The following is a 26945-nucleotide window of genomic DNA, read 5'->3' on the forward strand; positions in this document are numbered from 1 at the left end:
CTCTGTAGTGTTCAACTCTCATAGTTAGAAGAAGAAAGATATAGAAAGGTAAAGAGAACACACAGAAGGGCGGGAAGTGACTGCTGTACCCGCTCACCGTACGAGAAGAGGCGTTCAGGTAAGCAATCAACGCCTATTCTCCGTACTGAAGGAGCGGGTCCAGCAGTCACATGGGACATACCCAATAGATGGTCCCTAGGGTGGGATTAGCTTGCTATCATGTGAGATAACGGATTGGAGTACCCTTCTGCCGAAGGCAGCATCCGCTGAAGCGTAAGAATCAATTTTGTAGTGCCTGATGAAGGAATTTGGCGAGGCCCAAGTGGCTGCTTTGCAGACCTCCTCCAACGGGGCTTGAGTCGCCCAAGCGGCCGAGGTGGCTGCGCTCCTGGTGGAATGCGCAGTGATGTTCCTTGGAACTGAGAGGGAGGCCGACTCGTAGGCCTTAGATATAGTCCCTCTGATCCAACGGCCTATTACTGAAGAAGACACTTTGGCCCCCATGACTCTGGGATGATAGGCTACAAAAAGTGCTTCTGACCTCCGAAAGGGTCCTGTGCGTTGGATATATATTCTCAGCACTCTGGTGAGATCCAGGGTGTGCCATCTAATTGCCAAGGGATGGTCTCGTTGGAGGCAGAAGGAAGGTAGTACAATATCCTGAGATCTGTGGAACATGGAACTGACCTTGGGTAAGAAGGTGGGGTCCAGTCGCAAGACTACCTTATCCTGATGGAATTGGCAAAGGTCCTGCCTGATTGAGAGGGCAGCTAGCTCCGAAATGCGTCGGGCAGAGGTAATAGCCACCAAGAAGGCTACCTTAAAGGATAGGTACCTGAGGGACGCCGATTTTAGGGGTTCGTATGGTGCCTGCGTGAGGGAATGTAGAACCCGAGGCAAATCCCAGGATGGATACCTGTGGACCTTGGAAGGTCTGAGGTTGGCTATGCCCTTGAGGAATTCCTGGACTTCAGGGAAGGATCGGAGAGGCTGTCTGCGGGGACCCCCTAGGACAGATGAAATGGCTGCCAGATGACGCCGGAGGGTGCTGGTGGAAAGTCCTTTATGGAAGCCTTGCATAAGGAAGGAAATAATTCTGTGTATGGGGATGCACAGAGGGGAGAAACCTTCCTGTAGGCACCACTGGTGAAACTTGGACCACGTGTGGTCGTAGATTCGATTGGTCGAGCCCCTCCTGGCCTTTAGAATGACCTCCACTGAATCGGGGTCATGACCACGCAGTTCTAAATCTCTCCTGATAACAGCCAGGCGGTGAGGTGGAACCACTCCGGGTCTGGATGGAAAGAGGCCCCCTGCCGCAGCATATCCCCCGAAACGGGGAGTCGCCAAGGGTCCTGGACGGACAGCTGTTGGAGATCTGCGAACCAGGGCCGGCGGGGCCAATGAGGGGCGATCAGGATTACTCGGGCCCTCTCGGTGAGGACCTTGTGAATCACGTCCGGGAGGATTGGAATTGGAGGAAATGCGTAGAGTAGGCCTGGAGGCCATGGACTCCGGAGGGCATTGATTGCTTCCGCTCCCGGGGATGGAAATCTGGAATAGAAGCGAGAGAGCTGGGCGTTCGCATTGGTCGCGAAGAGATCCAGGACTGGTAGGCCGAATCTGAGGGTTATTTGATGGAACAGGTCTTGGTGAAGGTTCCACTCTCCTGGGTCTATCGTTGCTCGGGATAGCCAATCCGCCTGGACGTTGAGACTCCCCGAGATGTGATCGGCTAGGAGCGACAGGAGATGTTTTTCCGCCCAAAGACCCAACTTGAGGGCCTCCCTCATGAGAGCCTTGGATCTCGTGCCCCCCTGTCTGCAGATATGGCTTTTTGTGGCAATGTTGTCGGTGAGAATGAGAACGTGCCGGTTGGGAATGCGAGGAGAGAAATGCTTCAGAGCCAGGGAAACGGCTCTTAACTCTAGCCAATTGATTGGCCTGGAAGCTTCCTCCGGGGACCACGTGCCCTGGGCTATCATCCCCTGGGCGTGGGCGCCCCATCCCGATAGACTGGCATCTGTGGTGATGACAAATTGATCCGGGCACCTGAACGGGGATCCTCTGTCCATGGCTGGAGACTTCCACCACTTGAAGGATCTGCGAACACTCAGTGGGATGACAATGCGTCGATTTGAGTTGCTGTGCCCCGATCTCTGAAAAGGCAACAGTAGCCACTGGAGTTCCCTAGCATGAAGGCGAGCCCAGGGAATGATGCCTATGCATGACACCATCTTCCCCAAAAGGGAAGATAGAGTAACTATGGATACTGAAGGATTAGATAAAATGTTAGAAATTAACTCCACTATACTGAGTTTTCTCTCGGGAGAGAGAAAGACCTGGGAGGATTTTGAATCAATAATGGATCCCAGGTGAGAAATGGAAGTGGAAGGTTGGAGGTGGCTTTTATCAAAGTTGATGGAAAATCCATGGTCCTGGAGGACTGACATGGTGACAGAAAGGTCTGTTTTCACTCTCTCTAGGGAGTTCCCATGAATTAAAATATCATCAAGATAACATAAAATGTGGATGGGAGACGCCCGGATATAGGCCGCCAGGGACCCCAAGAGCTTTGTAAAGACCCGAGGGGCCGAGGAGAGGCCAAATGGCATCGCCCTATACTGGAAATGCCTGCCTTGAAAAGAAAAACGTAAAAATTTTCTGTGGCACTTGGCTATAGGAATGTGAAGGTAGGCCTCAGTGAGGTCTAAGGAGACCATGAAATCTCCCGAGTGAATGGCGGCCAAAATAGAAGACAAGGAGTGCATCTTAAACTTCCTATATTTGATGAATAGGTTTAGTTTCTTTAAATCCAAAATGGCTCTCCAACCTCCGGAGGACTTTGGAACCATAAATAGGATGGAATAAAAACCTAGGCCCCTCTGACCGGAAGGGACCGGTTGAATGGCTCTGATGGACAATAGATGAGAAATGGCCTCCTCCATACGGTTACAATCTGAGGATGACCTGGGAGAAGGGCAGGAAATAAAACGTTTTGGGGGAGGAGAAATAAATTCTAAAAGAAGGCCTGATTGAACAGTGTCAATGACCCAAGGGTCCTTGGAGGTGAGACGCCAATTAGAGGCGAAATGAGCCAGGCGACCCCCTATGGGAATGGAGGTAAGATTACCATCTAGGTTTTTTTGAAGCCCTGTTAGAGGAAGCTCCCCTTTGGAAACGAAACCCTCTACCCCTGGAGTTCCTGCCTTGGGAACGAAAGCGGGGGGAATACTGACCTGGAGATCTCTGATAGAAAGCCGCTTGCTCTTGCTGGCGCCCTGGGCGACGAAAGGACTGCGTTTTGGTAACCTTTTTCGTGGTTGGACCCAAAACCTTCTTCTTGTCCGAGGTCTCCGTGAGGAGTGGATCCAGAAGATCACCGAAGAGAAGGTCGCGCTTTAAGGGGCCCTGGGATAACTGCCACTTTTGGCGAACTCCCGCTTGCCAAGGGCGAATCCATAGGAGTCTTCTTGCCGTTGTAGAAGCTGCAATAGACTTAGCAGAAAATCTAGTAGATTGTAAGGTGGCATCAGCCACGTACTGGGCAGCTGCAAAGACCTTGTTGAAGTCTTGTTGACCTCTCAAGTCATCGGGAGGAATGTGCTGTTGAAGTTGGCGAAGCCACAGCAGCATGGCTCTGGAGAAGAAGGAGGCCGCTGCAGAACTTTTAATAGCCCAGGAATCAGCGGTGAATCCTCTTTTGAGCATTTGCTCGATGCGCTTGTCCTCTGGGCGGAGGACTTCCTCCGCCTCGCCTGGCACAGCCGCTGCCGAGTGAAGAATCTTGACAGGTTCATCTGGTTTGGGAAAGGATAGAAGCTCTTCATAGGAAGAGGAGAGTTTATACAACTTTCTGTCCTTGGTAGAGGGATTAAGGCCAGAGGCTGGAAAATCCCACTGTTTGAGTAAGGCATCTTTAAACAGTTTAGGCATAGGAATTACCTCGTTATCCTCCTGTTCCTCTGTGAAGTAAGGTAGATTCTCCTCCGGGGGATCAGTGGAAGTGGAGGCTTGTTTCTCCTGGGCCGCTAATCCCGTAGAAATTCTAGCTTTGAGGAGGAGAGATTTGAATAGTTGAGAAGGAAAAATAGTAATTGGAGGAGGGACCTTTATTTGGGATTCCTCATCCTCTGATAATCCCTGAAAAGGGTCTTCATCCTCCTCTACATCCTCATATTCATCCTGGGAGGATTCTGAATCATCCTGAATAGGAGCTCTGACCGCTGGGGAAGAACCCAAGGGGCGGGAGGAACGAGAAGGAGGAAGAGGTAAGGGAAGCTCATTGATGGTAGAGAGTTTGGCATCAATGGCTTTGGACAACACAGCAAAAATAGATTGGAACTCAGGAGGTAAACTGGAAATATCAGCAGAAATGGCAGAAGAATCCCTAAAGGCCTGGGAGGATCCTGGCTGGGGGGAATCTTCAATAATGTCTGGTTCCTCTGGACCTATGCCCCATAGGTTAGGTTGGGGTCTGTCTAGGTTTGGCTCATCCAGAGATAACACAGGGACCCCAGAGGGAGGCAGACTAGAGGCCTCTGGTGGGTCTTGACTACTGATTACTTGGGCCTGCACTTTCAAACGTTTGGCTGATTTGTCATGAATTTTTTGTAGGGCTAGGTCCCTTCTCTTCTCGGCCCTGGTGACCTTGGTCGAGGGGCGGGCCCCTGGAGAAGAGGAGGAAGAGGCCTGGGGGATACTAGTAATCTCATCGCCTGTAGGCCTGGCCTCTCTGGGACCTTTAGTTGTGCCTCTCTTGGGAAAAGTAGCCATAGTCTGACAATTAACAGAAGACAAGGCTGAGCCAATAACTGAAATATAAGGAGAAGATTTCAAGGACTTCCCAAGAGGAATGGATCCTGCTTCGAGGCCTCGAAGCTGCTGAAACGTGAGGACAATCTGGGCAAACCCAGAGTTCGTGCCCCCAAATCCAGCGGGGCCAGCCTCCCTAAACTTTGTAATTAAGTAAAACCAAGGCACTCTGGTTGGAGGCTTAGCCGGTGGAGAATTTAGCCTGGGACCCCCAAGGCCCGCTCCCGGATCCACGCGGTGGACTGAGGCCTACGCGGCTGGCAGAAGGCCAACACGAGAGGCCTAGATTTTTAAAAAAAAAAGGGCGCGAAGGCCTTCGCGCCGAAAAAATCGCTCCGTAGAAATTCTTAAGGGAAAAGCGATCGACTAAGTCCAGGAGACTAGAAGGCGTCTCACTCCGCAGGAGGTATTTTATAAGCCCTTAATATTTTTGTATACAATAAATAATCAATAATTCAATGGATAAATACTTGCACCGGGACCTCCAGGCCAAGGGATTAGAAGAATCCACAAGCGGCCGCAGGAATCGTAACCGGCAAAACCGCCGGGGGGAAACGAAACCGCAACTTCTCCCAAGGAAAAAAGCCGAGCCGCTTCTGTTCTTTTTTTCTTTAAAACGGCTGGCGCAATTAGTGCAAGTAATAAATAAAGACAATAAATCTTACTACTTTTTTGAAGGAAAGATCGAAGGGAAGGTGTTAGAATGTTGAACGAGCTATCACAATACAACCGCAGGATATGCGAACTGAGCGAATTCTGGGGAAGGGGCGGATCCGGCAAGCTTTTTTAATACTAGGCTCAGTTCCACCGGATTGGACATGAGCAACCCATGTGACTGCTGGACCCGCTCCTTCAGTACGGAGAATGTGAGATTCTGTTGAAATTATTTGGCTCTGTAATGAGAGGTTGTTTTGGGTTTGCCACCCAAAAGTTAAGAATAGGACCTCACTGATTAGAGGGCAGTGCCTCTGGAAAAAAAGAAAGAGAGGGAGAAAGAGAGGGAGGGAGGGAGAGAGAGGTAGAGAGAGAGAGATGGAGAAGGAAAGAAAGGAAGGAAGGAAGGAAGGAAGGAAAGAAAGGAGGAAAGGAAGAAAGGAAAGAAAGGAAAGAAAGAAAAGAAAACAAAGACATAATTGTGACCTTAATTTGCCTGGCTGTTACTGCTTTCTCCCGGAATTCTATGGATTAAAAAACTATCCATAACTGATTCTGCCTGGATGGAGCTACATGCAGGGGAGGGGGTGACTTCCCCCAAAAGCAGCAAGACATGGAAACAACCAACACAATGAGAAAATGGAGTTTACACCTTATTATACTGTACAATCACAAGATGTACTTTCTCATGTTCCACAACAGAATTTCAAGGCCACCACATTGCTTTTCTTGCTTAAAAATGTTGGCATACAGTACTAGGTTCTGCCCTCTGTTATCTCTTAAGTAACCAAGGCCACCAGTGGAAGCTTTATTTGCGCTCTTGATCTGGAGGCCACACATCTTACCGAGAGCAGAACAAAAACAAATAGGCAGAAATTTGCAAAAACATCCAAGCAATCAAACAGGCAGGTGAAAACTGACTCTTGTTTTCGTACTACATTCCAAAGAGATGCTTGTTTGTTTTTGAGAAATAATGGCAAACCGATTTCTCTGCCACAAATTAAATGGTACCTGATTAGCAGAATAGCTTCATGCCGAATGCAGAAACATGAATTAGGCTTAACAAGAAAATTAATGCATAGATGTCCTGTGCTGCATGAAATCTTTCCTGACTCAATTTATCTCACACACTAGTAGATTCATTTTGGCACGATGCTAAGTTTGATTAGAGTTATGACAGTGAACCTGCCATAAAACACAACCGCTGAGCTATTAATCTCAAAGGGTTGCATTCTGTGTCATTAAATTGGTGCTAACTGATAACTATATGAAGCCATTTCCTGCATAAATCAAGTGAACATTACTAAGAAAAATTTTTTTTTTAAATGGGAACAGAAAAGGCAGTCCCTAGATGGGATCAGGAATGAACACATTTGATACTGATCAGAAAAGGCAAAACAAGCTACCTCCCTTTGTGCAAAATATCTTACTTTGTTTCTCATGCCAAGTGATTTCAAAACAGAAGGACTGGAAAGATTCTTGTATCTGAAAAGACACCAAGATGAGTAAGTGCACGAAAGCAAATGTTAAAACCTCCTGATATATTTGCGTTTCCTGGCACACAAAGCCCCTTCCTTCCACATTTAAAAAATATGACTGGCTTTACCTAGGGCAAAAAGCTGAACTTTCATAAATGAAGAGCAGCTACTGAAAATGTAGGGTCAAGATTTTTCAGCTCAATACTAATAATGTTATCCAGGTGGCTGGCTGACAAAGTATGCAGAGATGGGCTTGGTTTAATATTTGGATAGGTCACCAGGAAATACCAGGGCCTCAAAATTAAAAAAAAAAATTAAGGAAAGGAATGGCTAACCATTTCCATATTGCTGGTTTTGTGGTTTCCAGAAGCATAAATTAATTTAAGGGAATGTTGGCTACTGTTAACCAACAAAGACTGAGACTGGGTAAATCACTAACTTTGTTATTCACAGCAGGCTATTCTAAGCACTAGATCAGTGATGGTGAATTTTTTTGGGCTCACATGCCAAATTTGCCTATATGTGCATTAGCATGTGCATGCCCACACCCATGCCCTCCCCAACAAATGCGCACAACCCCCCTGCTGCCCTTCCCACACCTACGCACAGGCCACACTGAAGTCTCCAGACTCCTGAAACCTGGGGGTGGCGAAAAACGCTCCAACGGGCCAACCGGAAAGACCTTGGCTGAAAAGTTGATGCGGCCTGCCCTCCAGAACGGCAAAAGGAACCACTGTAGATGGCTAGAGTGCAGGCGCGCCCAGGGAATGATGGCGATGCTGGGTATCATTTTTCCCAGGAGAGTGGAATGGAGGGCCAGGGAATCCTACGCTCTTTCTGGATTAGTGATGACATTGCCCTAATGCTAACTTGTCTCTACTGGGATAGAAACCCTACACTCTAGACCAGTGATGGCGAATCTTATTTTTTGTCTCGGGTGCCGAAAGTGCACGAGTGCCCACACCCATAATGTAATGCCCTCCTGCCCGCCCCTCCCCCTGCATATGCATCATGACACACCACCCCTTTTTGGCCTCACATCCCCAAAGAGCGGTGGAAGAGGGGGAAATGTCTCCCATCCCCAAATAGAGCTGTGGGGTGGGAAGCCTCCCTTCCCCAAACAGAGCTGGAAAGGGGGAAAGCCTCCCTCACCCAAATGGAGCTGGGAGAGGGGAACAGCCTTGTGTGCCCAAACAGCGCTGGGGTGGAATCTCCAGAGATCTGGGAAGGCACAGGTCACAGAAAGGGAGGAGAAAGCATGTGTGCGTCTGACCCGAAAATCAGCCAGCCAGCAAGCTCAGTGGAGTTGAGTTGGTCAATGGCTTGCGCACCTGCAGAGGGCTCCATGTGTTATCTCACCATCACGGCTCTAGACAGTCTACAATGGCTCCCAAATGGAGCAAGGTAGTAAGTAGAGGGAGGGAGGTGGTTCTTCTCCATGTTAATGGAGAGCCCATGACGTCTCAGCGTTTGGATTGTTACCTGGCGATGTCGCACCGCTAGGGATCTAGTGGATGCCTGAATTAAGATATCATCCAGGTAGCACTGGACAAGCATGGACCACGATCTAAGATGAGCTGCCACAGCCGGCAACACTTTGGTGAAAACTGAAGCGGACAAGATGAAAGGTGGTAGACAAGTGGAGTGCAGAAACTCATCAGGCCACTACCACGTTGTCTCTAATGCCAGCAGCCAGGACCCTCCAGCAGAATCTGCGCCTTAGAAATGGCGACAGAGAGTGAAGCTCCAATGGCAGGTCAAGAGGCCAGGCCACAGATCAGTGTGGAGGCAATTGCTGCTGTGGCGAGAGCCAAGGCTCATTGCCGCAATTGACCCAGCAACTCTGAATGGAAAATGAGTCAGCTGGGGAAAAACTCATGAGAGAAATGGTTGGTAACCATGTCCACAAGCTAGCAAACCGACATGAGAGAAGAAATGGCCACGTCCATCCGGTCTGAGGATTGAGTCGAAGCTGGGGGTTAAGGTGACAGAGGTGGAGCTTTTAACTTCAACAGACTCCGTCCTGAATGGATGAAGTCAACCCATGCCTGGATGCTAGCTCCACCCACTATGCAGAATGTTTATTTATTTTATTTTATTTATTTTGTCCAATACACAATGAGGGTTTTAGTGGGTATATATCTATATACATATAGTAAAATACATGATGAAGGTTATAGAAGAGATACTCATAGTAAAATATATCTAAGAAATAATAGAAAAGAAGGTATAGTAATAGAACATATCAATGAAAGAATAGAAGAAGAGATATAGGAATAGAAGAAAGGTATAGGAGATATAGGAGAGCAATAGGACAGGGGACGGAAGGCACTCTAGTGCACTTGTACTCGCCCCTTATTGACCTCTTAGGAACCTGGATAGGTCAACCGTAGATAATCTAAGGGTAAAGTATTGGGGGTTTGGGGATGACACTATCGAGTCCGGTAATGAGTTCCACGCTTCGACAACTCGGTTACTGAAGTCATATTTTTTACAGTCAAGTTTGGAGCGGTTAATATTAAGTTTAAATCTGTTGTGTGCTCTTGTGTTGTTGTGGTTGAAGCTGAAAGTGTGTGGAACAAGACTGGATGACAGTGAGGTTTCCTGAAAGAGTCTCAGATCGATTTCACTTGGCTGTATAAGAAGACTTGGTTCAAGTTAACTCCAAGCACAGACTGCATGGCAGGAGAAAACCTAGCACAGAAATGTGGATCAAAAACAGTTTGCAAGAGCAGCAACTTGAAAAAGAATACACAACAATGGTTTCTGTCCCATCTGTTCATGCCTTCTCATTCATGTTAGGAAATGATCAGTTTTAAAGAGAATTTTCAGAGTTCTCTGGAATCCTGAGTCATATTCATTTACTGTCCTTGATAATTATTTTTACACCCCCCCCCAAACAAAATCGTAGTCAAAACAAGTACATGTTGTCAAAAGAAAAAAATCCATCACTGACAGCAACTGCAGCATTCTTCTTTTTTTTTAATGGTGAAATATAAATCATTGTTTCCTTTCTTCTCGGAATGTACTATGACACAGCAGGAACATTTTCCAAAACAATCCATTATTATTCTAATATCTTGCCAATGCAATTTTAGAGCCAGAAAAGAAAGTTGAAAAAAAATTAAAATAACAAGAGCACCAGGCACTGTGAAGTGTAGGTAGAAAGCAAAAAAGAGGTGGAGAATGAGACCTATTTATTGATCCACTGGGACTCTGTTTTTAGCATCCTGAAGAAAAGCCAAGAGTTATAAAACTCATGTAGTGGCTATTAAGGGGAAGCTAAATAGAATGTAACTTGTCAGATATACAGAGTACCTGCCGTATATTTCAGAGTAAAAGACGCACCTTAGTTTGGGGAGAGGAAAATAGGGTGGAAAAATCTATCTACCAGGTATTCATCTGGCTAGCGTCCTTAATCTGGGCAACTGCAGCACATTAGCTTATCTCGGAATGCATCCCCCGCGAAAGGCAATATCGAAGACTACCTCTATCTGAATACCAGGAGTTGAGGAACATGAAAATAATGTTCTTCTACCCATTTCAATTTGGAAGTTTCAATAACACAAGGTTGGCTACTGTAATGAGAGAGACTATATCCACACCCAACCCCATACATCAATGCCATAGTTGGCTGAGCATGTTATCTCAACCTGAATTATGGTCCAGGTTATGGGACAGCCTAATGTCTTATCAGGGCTTGATTTGATTAGATGTTCTTAACCTCATCCAACATGTCATGCAAACCGAGGCAGGAAGAATCAATTCCTGTGTAGACTCTAGATATAAAGCCACATCTACAAAACAGCAACCATTCCTTTATCTCTGCTGGGTTACGCTCAGTTAATCTCATAAGGCTGAACAGAATTGGTTACTTACTTACTTACTTACTTACTTACTTACTTACTTACTTACTTACTTACTTACTTACTTACTTACTTACTTCTTATAACATGTTAGCAATAGCACTTTTTAACAGAGCCAGCATATTGCCCCCACAATCCAGGTCCTCATTTCACCCACCTCAGAAGGATGGAAGGCTGAGTCAACCTTGAGCTGGTGATGAGATTTGAACTGCTGACCTGCAGATCTAGCAGTCAGCTTTAGTGGCCTGCAGTACTGCATTCTAACCACTGCGCCACCTCAGCTCACCTGAGTTAGTCATTTGCTAGGAGACCACAATGAAATCCCAAGGCTATATGCTATATGAGCCATAAAGAGGGATGTGAAAGTATTTACAGAGTCCTCACAGCCTGGACATAAACTGTTCCAATTTCTACACTCAAAACAACATTATAGGGCACTGCAAGCCAGAACAACTAGACACAAGGACAGCTTTCCCTCCATGGCATCACTCTGCTAGACAATTAATTCCCACAACACTGTCACTATTATTCTCTTGATCCTTCCTATTACCTAACTCCTTATCTTCTCATGACTACAACTTTGTTGCTTGTATCTTACAATTTATATTCTTTTATTTAGTATCCTAGTATCATTTATGTTGATTACTTATTTAGTATCTTATGACTATCATTGAGTGTTGTATCTTACAATTTATGATATTTTATAATTAGACAATTCCCTGTATGTCTAATCATACTTAGCTAATAAAGAATAAAATACATTATTCTATTCTATAGGCATGTCTATAAGTTTACCAGGAATGAAGCTTGATTCAAAAACTAACATCTTGGGAGATTTAAACATCCCACTGCTTTGATTTCCAATCCAAGGGAAGACATAACAAGTGACACCTAGTTATAGTTTGCTAGCTTGAAAGGTAGATATTTTACTTATGAATAATGTTAAGCCATTCTTAGCACATGGCCAAAGAATGCTAGATTATATCAGTCATTGATCCAGCCCAGCAGTTTTTATGTTCCAACAATACCCTCTTATACAGATAGTCCTTGACTTATTATTGTTTTGAGCCTGGTAATTATGGCTATAAGTCATGATGTGGTTGTAAAGCAGGCCATCATGTTACTGACCTTATGATATTTCTGTGGTAGCAATTAAGTGAATGGTGTGGTCATTTAGAAACATAGAAGACTGACGGCAGAAAAAGACCTCATGATCCATCTAGTCTGCCCTTATACTATTTTCTGTATTTTATCATAGGATGGATATATGTTTATCCCAGGCATGTTTAAATTCAGTTACTGTGGATTTATCAACCACGTCTGCTGGAAGTTTGTTCCAAGGATCTACTACTCTTTCAGTAAAATAATATTTTCTCATGTTGCTTTTGATCTTTCCCCCAACTAACTTCAGATTGTGTCCCCTTGTTCTTGTGTTCACTTATAGAAACATAGAATGAACCCATTTTTCACCATGAATGCTGGAAACTGGAAATAAATGCAGGTTTTTAGCAAAAGTGACATAAATGGTAATTACAGGACTACATGATACTGCAACCGGCTGTAAATGCAGGCCAATTTGGATTTAGTTTCATTATGAAGAACTGAAACTTGTTCATAGATATACATGAATTGATCAGAAATAAGTCAGTGGGGAAGCCCACAGGAAATCAGAATTCACAGTCACAAGATGTTCCATTTAACAACCTAAGTGGTTTGCTTAACAATCACAGTCCAAATTGACACTGAAGTCAGTGCAGTCATTTGCAAAAAAAATATCAAATTTCACAATGACTGTACCATTTAGTGATGGAGTTACTGGTCCCATTTGTGTTCGGTGAGGACTATCTGTATAGGGAAAAATGATATGAATAGATAAATACCCGGGGAGGGGGGGGCATTTATGTTGTGACCGATGATTGAGTGAATAGTATTATTTTTATCACTATAATGCAGCTTGGTACCCTCCAAAAATGGAATGGAAATCTCAGCCAACATGCAGAAATTGAGTCAGTGCTAATGAGCTGCTGGCTTTGCAGCTTCTGGGAGAGAAATATCTTTCTTTTCACCCACTAATTAAAAAATAAAAAAGGTGAACACAAGGATTCCACCAGGAATCTTTGACAGAAATATTGTTCCGGTCACAACAGCAATTCAACAGGTTAAGTCTTAGCCACCCCTTTGAAGTTATAGGTCCAGGAGATATCTGTATTTTCTCAACAACTCTAAGAACTTACAACTAGGGTTCCTGCTTGGGCAGGGGGTTGAACTCGATGGCCTTCATGGTCCCTTTCAACTCTATCAATAAATAAATAAATAAATAAAACCCCTTTAGTCCAACTAAAGTCCTTTTCGAGGGAGGGTGGGAGAAACCGGCAAAGTTCCAGATGTTGCTGAGATTCTACATCCTTCATCCTTGACCAGAGTCGAGGTTACTCTGGAACTGTAGCCCAGCTACATCTGGAGGGTTCACATATCTCAATCCTGCTCTATTCAACAGGCTCTCCATTCAATTATAGTAGAAGAAAACAGTGAGCAAAGCAGCTGCGATGACATGTGTTTCCTTTTCCAGAAGGCTGGGCCTGCTTCTGTTTAAGAGGGAAAGTACACAGAACTATATCTTAAACATCCTCTTGTGTCAAGATGGTTTATTCATGCATACAGTATTGATTTCTTGTAAGTTGAAACGAGCACGCAGAACACTTTCAACAAGTCGCCAAGAGGCTGAATCATTAAACCAGCCGAATGATTTAACAGCTCCCTTCCTCCCAAGGATATGTTTCCCCTACCCACCCACTCACTTGCTGCTATGAGAAACCAAAGAGCATAAATTATATATGTGATACATTGCAACACATATTTTCTTAAAGGGGCCCAGAATTGATTTTTTTTAATTTTAAAAAGAAACCTGTTTTAACTAAAAACAGAAACTTGCTTATAAGTAATTTAGCAACCAGTCACTTACAGTTAAACTGGAGGTGCCAATTAAAAGGCAGAGTGGATGTGAACTCTTACCATACTGTAGCATTTGATTTTTTTTTAATCCCATCTCTCTTTTTTACAGCTTTTCACCATGTGCCAGAAGCTCAGCTCAAATGGAAAACTGAGTGGAGTGCAGAACAAGGACAATTAATTGCACAAACGTTATTTGCATTGCGCCTTCTATAAACTGCCTTGGCCTGTGTGCACATCAGAATAATTATTAATGTTTTTATTGTTACATTGAGGTATCAGCCAAGTTTCTACACAAGAGAAATAAATCAGTGCTTCCATAAAAATATACCTCTTAGAAATCCCTTTCCTTCCCCCAAATAAAACACTGCATTTAAAATATCCATAGGAAACTGCATTAAATAAATGTTTATGAGCATTAGCATGGCAGGCAGCCAAACAGTGGGAAAACTAAGTGGTTTTTCACCAGTCAATAGAAGGTAAGTAAGGATGTTTCTTGGCCAATTTCCCTGGCAAGATGTTCTTTAAATGTAGATTTACATTTGCATGTTCTCCATAATTTATTCTGCCTCCAGTGCTTATATTTTTTGCATTGTTTTGTTCCTGCAATGAAGAGTTAGATTAAAAATGATGCTGCCTTAATTGAAATGGATCCAAGCACAACATAATTATACTCAAAAGTAAGAAGCACTGAATTCCATGAACCAATTCTGTGGGATCTTTCGCTAGATGCACACAATGCGTGTAGAATCAAGAGTCATAAAGTAGTAGTATTTCTTTTTATATTCTATACTAATTTTTAAATTTGATTGGTTTTCCCTCCCCCAGGTGACATGTAATAATGAAAAGAATTTAGTTCGCCAGTTTAAAAAAAAAATCAAGCAATAGTAGCAGAACAAAAATAATGAAAGCACCAATGTACAAGAGGAGTAATTATACTCTGATAACAATTCTCAAAGAACAAAGCCAAAATAATCTACCAACAAGGCTCTCTTCTCAAACAAAATAAAACATCTTAAGCTGCCACTTACAGTAAAACACAGTACAGAAGATGCCTGATGCCTAAATATATAGCCATAATAATCAACTTTAATTAGTCATAAAAGGAACAAATTCATGAACAACAATGTTTGAAGTTAAAAGCAGCAGCTAATCTTTTAACTTCAAACTATTGCTAACTTTGACTACAGGTTCAGTATATATCTCCACATATTGAAAGCAGCAGCTGAGACAAAGCTGACACAAACCTTAAATCAAGCCCATCTCTAACCCAGCATGACTTTTATTACATAGAAATATAGAAGACTGACGGCAGAAAAAGACCTCATGGTCCATCTAGTCTGCCCTTATACTATTTCCTGTATTTTATCTTACAATGGATATATGTTTATCCCAGGCAAGTTTAAATTCAGTTACTGTGGGTTTACCAACCATGTCTGCTGGAAGTTTGTTCCAAGGATCTACTACTCTTTCAGTAAATTCTTATATTAAATTAAATTAAATTCTTATAAAGATATTCCAAGCAGGTGCAGCCACAAAAATATTTTTCACCTCATTTCTGAAATTCTGGGCATGCCTCTGAAGCAAGTAACATCCAGGTAAGAACAAGTAAGTGTTTCTGGTCCTTTAGGAAAGATAAAGATAAAGTACAAATCACCAATATATTCTATTTTTAGGTTTTTGATACATAGGTAGTCGCCGATTTACCACAATGGAGCCCAAACATTCTGTTGCTAAGCGAGATAATTGTCAAGTGAATCATGGCCCACTTTATGATGTTTTTGCCACAGTTGTTAAGTGAATCACGGCATTTGTTAAGGTTGTAAAACAGTCATTAAGTGAATCTGGCTTCCCCAATGACTTTGTCAGAAGGTAATCACATGATCCCAGGACACTGCAACCACCATAGACATAAGTTGCCAAGCATAGGGAATTTTGATCACATGACCCTGGGGATGCCACAACTATAATAAGCATGAAAAAAGTCGTTATGTCCCTTTCTTCAGTGCCATTGAAACTTTGAACAGTCAGTAAACCAAGTGCTGTAAGTTGAGGACTACCTGCACTACAGTATAAATCCAGCTCAGTTCAGCTCTTAGGGTTTCCTAAGATTCCCTGGAAATATTTAGGAGCAATGCTGAAGGTGATAAAAGAAAAGATGGATACAAATTATAGCAAACTTTGCACTGCCACACTAACAATTCACTTAGATATGCAATCACATAGCCATATTGTTATTTTTCAAATATCCCCCCACCCCCCCAAGCAAGATTAAATCCTAAAAAGATTGTACACAAATCTTGGCAATAAATCTTCCTTATATAAAAAGAGCACAGATGGCAATTCCCAAAATACCAAATTTGATCTGAATCTTACATAAAACACTGACACCCTCCGGTGTTTGACTTAACAGGAGAAAAATTCCAGCTATTTAGCCTTGAACACAAAGCAATGATAAAAGCAATGATCCTCACCCAACATCTTATGGAGCTTCAGCTGGTATTCTGGTCTTTATAAAATCAGGATTCACAAGGGGGTTTGACCCCAGCACAATTCCCATCTATCCTTATTATTAGCAGCTTTATCTCTTTTGACTCCTACAGTATTGTGTAATAATAGCAACAATGGTTTTGGTAGGATCCACTTCTGGCAAAACTAAGTGGCTGAGAAGAAAATACACATTTTTCTTCATTTTGGAGTTTGGTAGAATCTTTTAAAAAGAATCCTGTTTGATTGTTTTCTTCCTCAAGAGAATTAAAACATTGGGAAAAGACAGCACTGGCCCTTCAGCCTCTCCATAAGGCAAAAATATAATGGTACCTTGGTACTCAACTGCTTTAAAACTCATCAAATCTGGTACTCAACATATTCTGACCTGAACATTTTGACCCAGTGCTTATCATTTGGTACTCGAAACACGAGTTAGAACCTGTTGGTGTCAGCTGCCTTATGGCTCTGTTATCCCTTGTGGGGGGAAATCGTTTGGTACATATCGATTTTAGTATTCATCCTGCCTCCCAGGACCAATTAAGGACAAATACCAAGATACCACTGTACATCTCTATTAAAAATGAACTGAATTTCAAGGATTTCCCCCAAATATGCTGGGTCCAAAACTTTAGAATTTCCAATTTACAAGATGAATTCCACTATATATGCTAACTGGGATGCTAGGCAGAACAGAGTCACTATATCTGGGAGGATCACCCTGAGGGAAGTTGTAGAAGAACTCAGAAATCAAGCAGAAAATCCCAAGCAATCTAAGTGTTAATAATCCCACGGAGTTGAGAAGCCTTATATCTATCTATCTATCTATCTATCTATCTATCTATCTATCTATCTATCTATCTATCTATCTATCAGCTACCATATCTATCTATCTAGAAACATAGAAACATAGAAGTCTTACGGCAGAAAAAGACCTCATGGTCCATCTAGTCTGCCCTTATACTATTTTCTGTATTTTACCTTAGGATGGATATATATTTATTCCAGGCATGTTTAAATTCAGTTACTGTGGATTTATTTACCACGTCTGCTGGAGGTTTGTTCCAAGGATCTACTACTCTTTCAGTAAAATAATATTTTCTCATGTTGCTTTTGATCTTTCCCCCAACTAACTTCTGATTGTGTCCCCTTGTTCTTGTGTTCACTTTCCAATTAAAAACACTTCCCTCCTGGACCTTATTTAACCCTTTAACATGTTTAAATGTTTCGATCGTGTCCCCCTTTTTCCTTCTGTCCTCCAGACTATACAGATTGAGTTCATGAAGTCTTTCCTGATACGTTTTATGCTTAAGACCTTCCACCATTCTTGTAGCCCGTCTTTAGACCCGTTCAATTTTGTCAATATCTTTTTGTAGGTGAGGTCTCCAGAACTGAACACAGTATTCCAAATGGGGTCTCACCAGCGCTCTATATAGCGGGATCATAATCTCCCTCTTCCTGCTTGTTATACCTCTAGCTATGCAGCCAAGCATCCTACTTGCTTTCCCTACCGTCTGATTGCACTGTTCACCCATTTTGAGACTGTCACCCATTTTGAGATTAGCGAATAATTTTTCTTTCTAGCTTACAATTCTAAGGAGAAAATTTTAAAGACTTACTATGAGTTTGTTTACAAGATGACAAAAACTGATGGCTATCTTCCGAGTTAGATGTTCTGCTTCTTCATACTCCAAATGGCGGTCTCTCTCCTTCAAGCGACAAGCAGGATACTTGTTCCGCTGGGCTACAGTATCTTGTTTTATATAAAGGTATCAATGCAGCTGGACATATCTCCAGGGTGAACAGTAGTACATGGTGATATGTACTGCTGAACCACAACAATGCCTTTTTAAGTTAAGTCTAAGAACCCATCCGTTCAGTTTGGAAAAGATTGAGGGGGGGAAATTAAATAACTGATGGGCTGAATTAAAAGATTTCAGTACAGGAATAATATGTGTGACCATTTACAGAAAAGAAACAGTAGATCCAAGTTGCAGCCAAATGTTTTAGCATGGTAATTAGGACAAACTTTTGAATTGCAAAAGTGGCAGAATTCTACAATGAATTTCCTATTCATGGCATTGTTACTGGAGCAAAGCAAGACAGGCTAAAGAAATATCCAGCTGGAATAGTTTTAAATTGTAGGTCATTTTTTGTTCCTGTAAGATCTTGATGATTTCTTGATGATTTCACTGAGATTCCAGTCAACTTTTCAGCCAATGATCAACCAATCCCAAAGTTCTAAAGCATTTTAAAGGGAGTTGTAAGTGCCAAAAATGAACATGTTTTTGATGGGAAGGAAAACAAACATGAAGAACAACAAAGTAATTCTCTACAATGTGTTGCCTTCTATAACAGCCTTCTGTCTTTTGAAAATGATTTTGTAGGTAGTTGCCTAAGAAACCACAATGCAGCTATTTCCTGCACGGAATCTTTTCCTCAGTGTGAGTCGAGGATGCTTTGTTCAGGATGACACCATGAGTTGGAAGGAGAAAAAAACTTGAACCGATCCATTCTTGAAGCTGAAAAGGAGAGAAACGCAATTAAATACAAAGAGGGGGGGGGAAATCCCACAGCTATGCAGAGATAAAATATATCATATCATCTGGGGTTTGAAGATCTATTTACAGCCCGCTTTGAAAAATAATTTTTGCTGGAAGCTATTTTTCAAATGCTACAATGACTATAGGAGATTTTAAAGTCTAAGAGGTACCATAGAACTGACAGAAGATGCAGATTTGACAAAGTGTTGCAGCCAACACTGCCGATTGCAGAGCAACAGAAAAAGACCATTCCTTTACGTTCCTTTATTATCTCTCTTTGAACCTAACATCATATGCTGCATATACAGTACTGTACAATGGCTGGGGCTACATACTGCACTAAGTCATTATCTGATTCAGCATCTCATGTAAACGTAGTCATTGTGATTCAGTGGGTCTCAATACACCAACTCAGTGCGATACAATTCTAAAAAAGACATTGTTTATGATGTGGCATGTTGAATGAACAACCAAATCAGATTTAATAAAAAAAAACTTGGTTAAGGAAGTTTGAGTGAGCTAGAAATATCACTGGCAGAAAGCTAGGCCTTTAAAACCCTCAGCTATTCCTGGTTAGCAGAATATAATCTACCCCTATGAATCTTAATTGCAGACTGCAGTGGCATAAAAATTTAAAGTATTTTAATGTTACATATTAATAAATGAACCCAAAGTGTGGATAAATGGGGTAAGTTGGAAAAAACCTAAACCGATCCATTCTTGAAGCTGAAAAGGAGAGAAACGCAATTAAATACAAAGGGAGACAAAAAAAATATCCCACAGCTATGCAGAGATAAAATATATCATATCATCTGGGGTTTGAAGATCTATTTACAGCCTGCTTTGAAAAATAATTTTTAGGCCCGGAGACCTACCGTGTTTCCTCAAAAATTAGGACCCTATCTTATATTTCTCTGAACCCTGAAATAAGTGCTGGGCCTTATTACCATGAACTCAAAAGCCCAATTATTATCAGGGAATGTCATATTTTGCAGGAAATAGGGTATCTATCTATCTATCTATCTATCTATCTATCTATCTATCTATCTATCTATCTATCTATCTATCTATTGTCTGTCTGTCTGTCTGTCTGTCTGTCTGTCTCTATCTATCTATCTATCTATCTATCTATCTATCTATCATAGCGCTGTCTATCTATCTACCGTGTTTCCCTGAAAATAAGATATTTTTTTTAACCCTGAAATAAGCACTTGACCCTTATGGTAGGATGGATAGGTCAGAAAGTATAGTCTTCAACTCACAACCACAGTTGAGCCCAAAATTTCTGTTGCTTAGCGAAACATTTGTTAAGTGAACTTTGCCCCATTTTATAACCTTTCTTGTCACAGTTGTTAAGCAAATCACCGTTATGTTAGTAAGATGGTTATTAAGTGAATTTGGCTTCTCCACTGACTTTGCTTGCAAGGTAGCAAAAGGTGTTCACATGACCCTAGAAGACTAGAACCGTTGTAAATAGGAGTCACTTGTCAAGTGTCTGAGTTTTTATCATATCACATGGAGGTGCTCCAACGGTTTTTAGTGTGAAAAATGCACGTGACACTTTTGAACAGTCACTAAATGGAACTGTTGTAAGTCAAATCATTAATTTGTATTTGTATTTATTAGATTTGTATGCCGCCCCTCTCTGAAGACTCGGGGCGGCTAACAACAATATAAAAAGACAATATAAACAAATCCAATATTAAATCTAAAAAACCCCAATTTAAATAACCACTCATACATACAAGCATACCATGTATAATTTCTATATATAATGATGTGCTTGGGGAAAATTCAGTAGGAATCCCAACCCCAAGGCAGCCAAAGATTCTGTACGGTGTTGTGATGCTCCAGGGACCTGCAGAGCTGGCAGCCGAGTCAGACGGCCTTGAGGCTGGGGAGATCCATGGGCCAGTCCTGAAGTCTGGAGAAGGCTCTGTGCCAGAGGCAGAGGTCCAGCCAGGGCCACCTGGGAGTTCTATGCTGACTCCAGAGCCTCCAGAGGCTGACACCAGTGAGGCAGAGGAACAGGGGAGCCTCTTCCCAATGCGCATGTGCGCAGAGCTGCCAGAAGGCAAGAACAATTACGTAAGAAAAGGGCTACTCAGGAGTAAGATTTGGAGAGGAATGGCTCCTCCCACAGGACATAAAAGTGGAGCAGACGGATGTGCTCTTTCCAGGAAGCAACTTGGTTCAATTGTTGTAACTCAGCCGTTCGGACTCCATGTTCTGTTTGGCCTCCCAAAGTTCCTTGTCAATTGGGCAGCATGTCAAAAGAGATAACGGTGGGTGCTTGTTAGCCTTGTTCTGTCGGACTAATTAAAATTGTTTGGGACTTATTATTTATTTATTTATTAGATTTGTATGCCGCCCCTCTCCGCAGACTCGGGGCGGCTAACAACAGTAAAAAGACAATATGAACAAATCTAATATTAAAAGTAATGTAAAAAACCCCAATTTAAGAAACCAATCATACATACAGACATACCATGCATAAATTTTATAAGTCTAGGGGGAAGGGAATATCTCAATTCCCCCATGCCTGATGACAGAGGTGGGTTTAAAGGAGCTTACGAAAGGCAAGGGGGGTGGGGGCAACTCTGATATCTGGGGGGAGTTGGTTCCAGAGGGTCAGGGCCGCCACAGAGAAAGCTCTTCCCCTGGGTCCCGCCAAACGACATTGCTTAGTCGACGGGACCCAGGGAAGGCCAACTCTGTGGGATCTAACTGGTCGCTGGGATTCGTGCGGCAGAAGACGGTCCCGGAGGTAATCTGGTCCGATGCCATGAAGGGCTTTATAGGTCATAACCAACACTTTGAATTGTGACCGAAAATTGATTGGTAACCAATGCAGACTGCGGAGTGTTGGTGTAACATGGGCATGCCTTGGGAAGCCCATGATTGCTCTCGCAGCTACATTGTACACGATCTGAAGTTTCCGAACACTTTTCAAAGGTAGTCCCATGTAGAGAGCGTTACAGTAGTCGAGCTTTGAGGTGATGAGGGCATGAGTGACTGTGAGCAGTGAGTCCTGATCCAAATAGGGCCGCAACTGGTGCACCAGGTGGACCTGGGCAAACGCCCCTCTCGCCACAGCTGAAAGATGTTTCTCTAATGTGAGCTGTGGATTGAGGAGGACACTGTGAATGAACATAAGTTCATGGCTGTGAATGAACATAAGTCAAAGCCATTGAAATAAAAAGAGTTTTTGGGGGGACTCGGTTTTGCTTTATGCTTTATCAGGAAGCCTAGGTCAGAACACGCTGCATGAAGACACATCAGATAGCAACAGTGGAATAAACCAGGGTAAACTGGAGATGACCAGGTTGAAAATCAACCAATTATCTCCAGTGTGAGGAATTCAGTATTACTTAGGATAGAACACCAGAAAAATAAATGGAGTCGTGCTGTCACAAATCAGGAAGCCACTGTGCAAACGCCATATAGAGACACTGATTAGTTCATGCTAGAGAAGTGAGTCTGTCAAGGCTGCACTCTCTCGCCTTTCTGATTCAATATATATATACAGTGATACCTTGTCTTACAAACTTAATTGGTTCCGGGCCGAGGTTCTTAAGGTGAAAAGTTTGTAAGATGAAGCACTGTTTCCCATAGGAATCAATGGAAAAGCGATTAATGCGTGCAAGCCCAAAATTCACCCCTTTTGCCAGCCGAAGCGCCCGTTTTTGCGCTGCTAGTATTCCCCTGAAGCTCCCCTCCATGGGAAACCCCACCTCTGGACTTCTGTGTTTTTACGATGCTGCAGGGGAATGCCAGCAGGGGAATGCCAGCATCACAAAAACAAGTGCTTCGCTGGCAACAGAAGTCCGGAGGTGGGGTTTCCTAGCGAAGGGAGCATCAGTGAAATCGCAGCATCGGAAAAACACTGAAGTCCTCGAAACCCCACCTCCGGACCTCTGTGTTTTTGCGATGCTGCGATTTCACTGAGACTCCCCTCATTGGGAGGGGGAAAACGGGTGGTTCGCTGGCAACAGAAGTCCGGAGGCGGGGTATCGCAGCAGTGGCGGTGGGTTTGTAAGGTGAAAATAGTTTGTAAGAAGAGGCAAAAAAATCTTAAACCCCAGGTTTGTATCTCGAAAAGTTTGTATGACGAGGCGTTTGTAAGACGAGGCATCACTGTATACCAAAGTGATCATGAGGAAGCTAGAACTTGAAGAATTAAAATTTGAAGTAAAGATTGGAGGAAGAACATCAACAATCCTTAATGTGATGATGGCACAACTTTCTCAGAAACCTCCGATCGAAAAGATGAAAGAAGAAAGTTTTAAAAATTGGTCTGTTCCTCAACAGTCTGAAGAATCAAGCTCATGATCACTGCAAGGAATAGAAATATTTGAAATAACAATTGACAGTGAAGACATCAAATGCGTGCAAGAATGTCTTAGGATTGCAGATTGATTGAAGCAGCAAATGCAGTCTAGGCATAAAGAGTCAAATCGAACTAGGTCACACAGCCATGATGAATAGAATATGGAAAAGCCAAGAACATTAGCTTGGCAACTAAATGCAGGTTAGCCCACTTTCCCAGAGTTACCCAAAGTTGTGAAAATTGGACCATGAAAAAAACTAGACGGGAGGAAAATCGCCTCACTTAAGCTGTGGTGTTGACGCTCCTGCATATTCCCTGGGTAGTAAAAATGATAACCTGGAGCATATAAAACCAGACATAAAAGGCAAAAATCACAAAATTCCTTCTCACTTATTTTAACCCTGTCATGAGAACAAACCCATTGGAAAAGGCAGTTATGCTTGGTTATGCTTGGAGTGATCAGCAGGAAAAGGAAATATAGTCACCAAAAAACACAGTGCCTAGACACCATCAAAACCAACACCAGCCACAGCATAAAACAACTGAAAGATCAGCAGGATAAAATCAGAAAATGTGGAGTTGATCCACAGAATTGCCAAGACACAACTGGATGGAAAGCATCATTAAAAAAGGCAGCCTCACCTCTGAAAATGGCAAATCATTTGAGTTGCAAATATCCAAATAATCACTAGGTGGCAATAGTGATACAGAAAAATATAATTGCAGTGCTAGGTCAGGAGTTCTTAACCTATTTATTCTTATGAGAATTGTGAAGTCTAAGGAAATACTGTTTAATAAGGAATATATTTAAATGCATAAATAAAATGCATATGGACTATTTATTTCTTTATTTCTTTATTAGATTTGTATGCCGCCCCTCTCTGCACATCAATTATCCTCAAATACAGTTATCAAATTACTTTAAAAATTACACATATAACAGTAAAAATATATCTATTATTCCATTAAATTAATAGCCACACCTTATTTTAGGGTATAACTTAAGAGATTTATTGAAAGGCATAAGTAACTGTGTTACCTATACACATTATTGAATGAAATGCTAAATTTCCATCAAAGGTTGTTGGGAATTTTTCTACTCAACCTCACAGAAATATAGGTTAAGAACCCATGATCCAGGTGATTATCTGGATTAATAAAGCCCAGGTATAATACTGTAACCCTAATATAACAGAACATCACTTCTGAAGATGGATTGAACCAGTTTACACAGAAGCAGGCTGTCATTTTAAGTAGGTATATTATTGACATTTACTAGACTATATTTCCTAAGTACTGTATTATAATATCATCAGAACAAAGTTTATGCTGCTTTCACAAGCACAGCAAACTGCACCTATCTCCAGGTGTCTATGAAGTAGGCTTAAAAATGGAGAGTGTATGGAAGGAGGCAGAAAGACAATGCAGCTGCACTACACTATGGTCTCTGCATCCATCTAGCGATAGGTACTTAACACTGCAGCCCTGTTGTATTTAATGGTATTCAAATTACCTTCTAAACCAGCCTTTTCAACCTTTTTACCCCAGATGACCTCTTGAAATAATTTTTCTGCTCTCAAGCCTGTGTCTACAGATTATACATTACTTTGTTCAGTAAAATGTACATATAATCCAATAACTGTCAGTGCTCTTTGGAAAAGTGTATTTTTTCTGTGGATCTTTCTCTGCCGTCAATCTTCTATGTTTCTATCATCTCTTTATTTTGATAATCTTAGCCAATCCTCTTTGCTTGGTTCTCAGTCACCCAGAGAGTATATTATTTATCTCAGTTCGAAAATAATATTTTTTTTTCAATTACAACCCTAGAGTCCACCAAAAATCCAGCTGAGAAAGTTCTTCTCTAATCTAACAACCCATCATTCTTCAAAGGTACTTCATTTTATTTACAAGGATTTACTTCTATGTGATCCTTACACATACAATCTGATGGACTTGAGACAACATAGATCAGTGATGGCAAACCTTTTTTTCCTCGGGTGCCAAAAGAGCATGCACGCTTGCTATCGCACATGCGCGAGTGCCCACACCCATAATCCAATGCCTGGGGAGGGCGGAAACAGCTTCCCCACCTCCCAGAGACCCTCTGAAAGCCAGAAATGGACCGTTTTCCAACTCCTGGTGGGCCCAATAGGCTCGTGTTTCCCCCTCCACAGGCTCCAAAGGCTTCCCTGGAGCTGAAGGAGGGTAAAAACGCCCTCCCCATTCCCCCCCCCCTCCAGAGGCTCTCTTGAAGCCAAAAACAACCTACCAGAGCCTCTGTGTGAGCCAAAAATCAGCTGACCGGCACACACATGTACGTTGGAGCTGAGATAGAGTAATGGCTCACGTGCCAGCAGATATGGCTCCGTGTCCCACCTGTGGCACCCATGCCATAGATTCACCATCACTGACATGTATGATCACTCTAATCTAAGAGCTACTTCCTAATTGATGAAAGGATTTTTCTTGCATTCGACTTGTATGCAAAAACATGACAAGAAGTTTACAAAATCCCACCCATCAGATCACCTAAGAAACTTGGGTCTGAAATATAAGACCTCCCCATAGATGTTTGTTAATGGTGCCCTTCACATCCTTTCTGGAAGGAAGCTGACATTTCAGCAGCTGGGAACATCTGTTTGACATTTTCTTTCCTCACAGGCTAAATAGGATCATACCAGCTAGACTCCATCTGACCATATTGTCGTGAACAAGAAGTAGAAGTCAAAAAGCATACCGAAAGTAGATACAGTAGTGGGAAACCAATTTTGAACTGCTGCCAGAAACACACCCAAATTTACGTGGAACTGAGCTGGAAAAGGGACTTTCCGTTATCAACTAAATCTTTGTCTTTATGCCAATGTACAGTAAAGTTCAACGCAAAAGTAAATTTACACCCCAACCACATAGCAGGATCTAGAAGACTTGGCCAACAGCAAAAAACAAAACAAAAGAAAAATACCCTAAGCAGGCCTGCAGTTGGGGTTAGTACCTGTCAGCTTTTCAAGATAGGCCAGAGAGGAAACTAAAACCATCAATACTAACACTGATGCTACAGTAACAAAATTTTCAAGTCTGAAAGTTCTTCCCCTTCCTCCCTCCCTTGCCTTTACTTTCTAGAGAATTGGGGTGAATCCTTCTGAGTCAATTTGTCCACTGTCATCCCTCCTTTGGACTTGGATTTCTCTGATCAGGCCATTCTCTAGGCTGAGGCTCTTCCTCCCACCTCCCAAGCCAATTACGGTACAGTGCACGAATGGAAGACCATAAAGAAAACCCAGAGCTGCAGGGCAGTGTTCCCTCTAATTTTTTTTTTTTTTGGGGGGGGGGGGAAGTATAGTGTCTGAGCGGCAGTCCCTTTGGGACTGGGTGGCACAGAAATAAATAAATAAATAAATAAATAAATAAATAAACAAACAAACAAACAAACAAATAAAAAACCCACCCTGTTTTGCCTCAGAGAATTTCAAAATAAAATACTGTACTGTGTGTCTATAACAGTGAGTTTTCCTTCCTCTCTTTTTTCTATCGGTTTCTCTCTCTTCCTCTCTTCCTCTCTCTCTCTCCTTCCCTCTCACTCTTTCCCTCTCGGCTTCTGGGCAGGTTTGGAAAACTCTGAGTTGATGATGATTTTTAAGTGAGCGATTGTTCACTGCTCAGCTTAGAGGGAACTATGCTGCAGGGTAGACAAGGAACATGGACAAACATCCCAGAAGAGAGCAATGGCAAACCACTGCAAGGTAACTACTGTGTTGGTTGGTTGGTTGGTTGGTTGGTTGGTTGGTTGGTTGGTTGGTTGGTTGGTTGGTTGGTTGGTTGGTTG

The 26945-nt window shown here is 42.5% G+C and overlaps 1 long non-coding RNA gene across 6 annotated transcripts in view; it reads right to left on the minus strand.

Annotated features, from left to right (window-relative positions):
• The window catches only part of LOC139168775 (uncharacterized), a 150440-nt gene that overhangs the window by 100895 nt on the left and 22600 nt on the right, over positions 1 to 26945 (minus strand). For all 6 annotated transcript variants that reach the window (XR_011559390.1, XR_011559387.1, XR_011559388.1 and 3 more), the window contains one exon: positions 17869 to 18771. This is a non-coding gene — a long non-coding RNA (uncharacterized lncRNA). The remainder of the gene's footprint in view (positions 1 to 17868; positions 18772 to 26945) is intronic.

The sequence above is a fragment of the Erythrolamprus reginae genome, chromosome 6 (genome assembly GCF_031021105.1).
Source record: "Erythrolamprus reginae isolate rEryReg1 chromosome 6, rEryReg1.hap1, whole genome shotgun sequence".
Taxonomy (NCBI): Eukaryota; Metazoa; Chordata; class Lepidosauria; order Squamata; family Dipsadidae; genus Erythrolamprus; species Erythrolamprus reginae.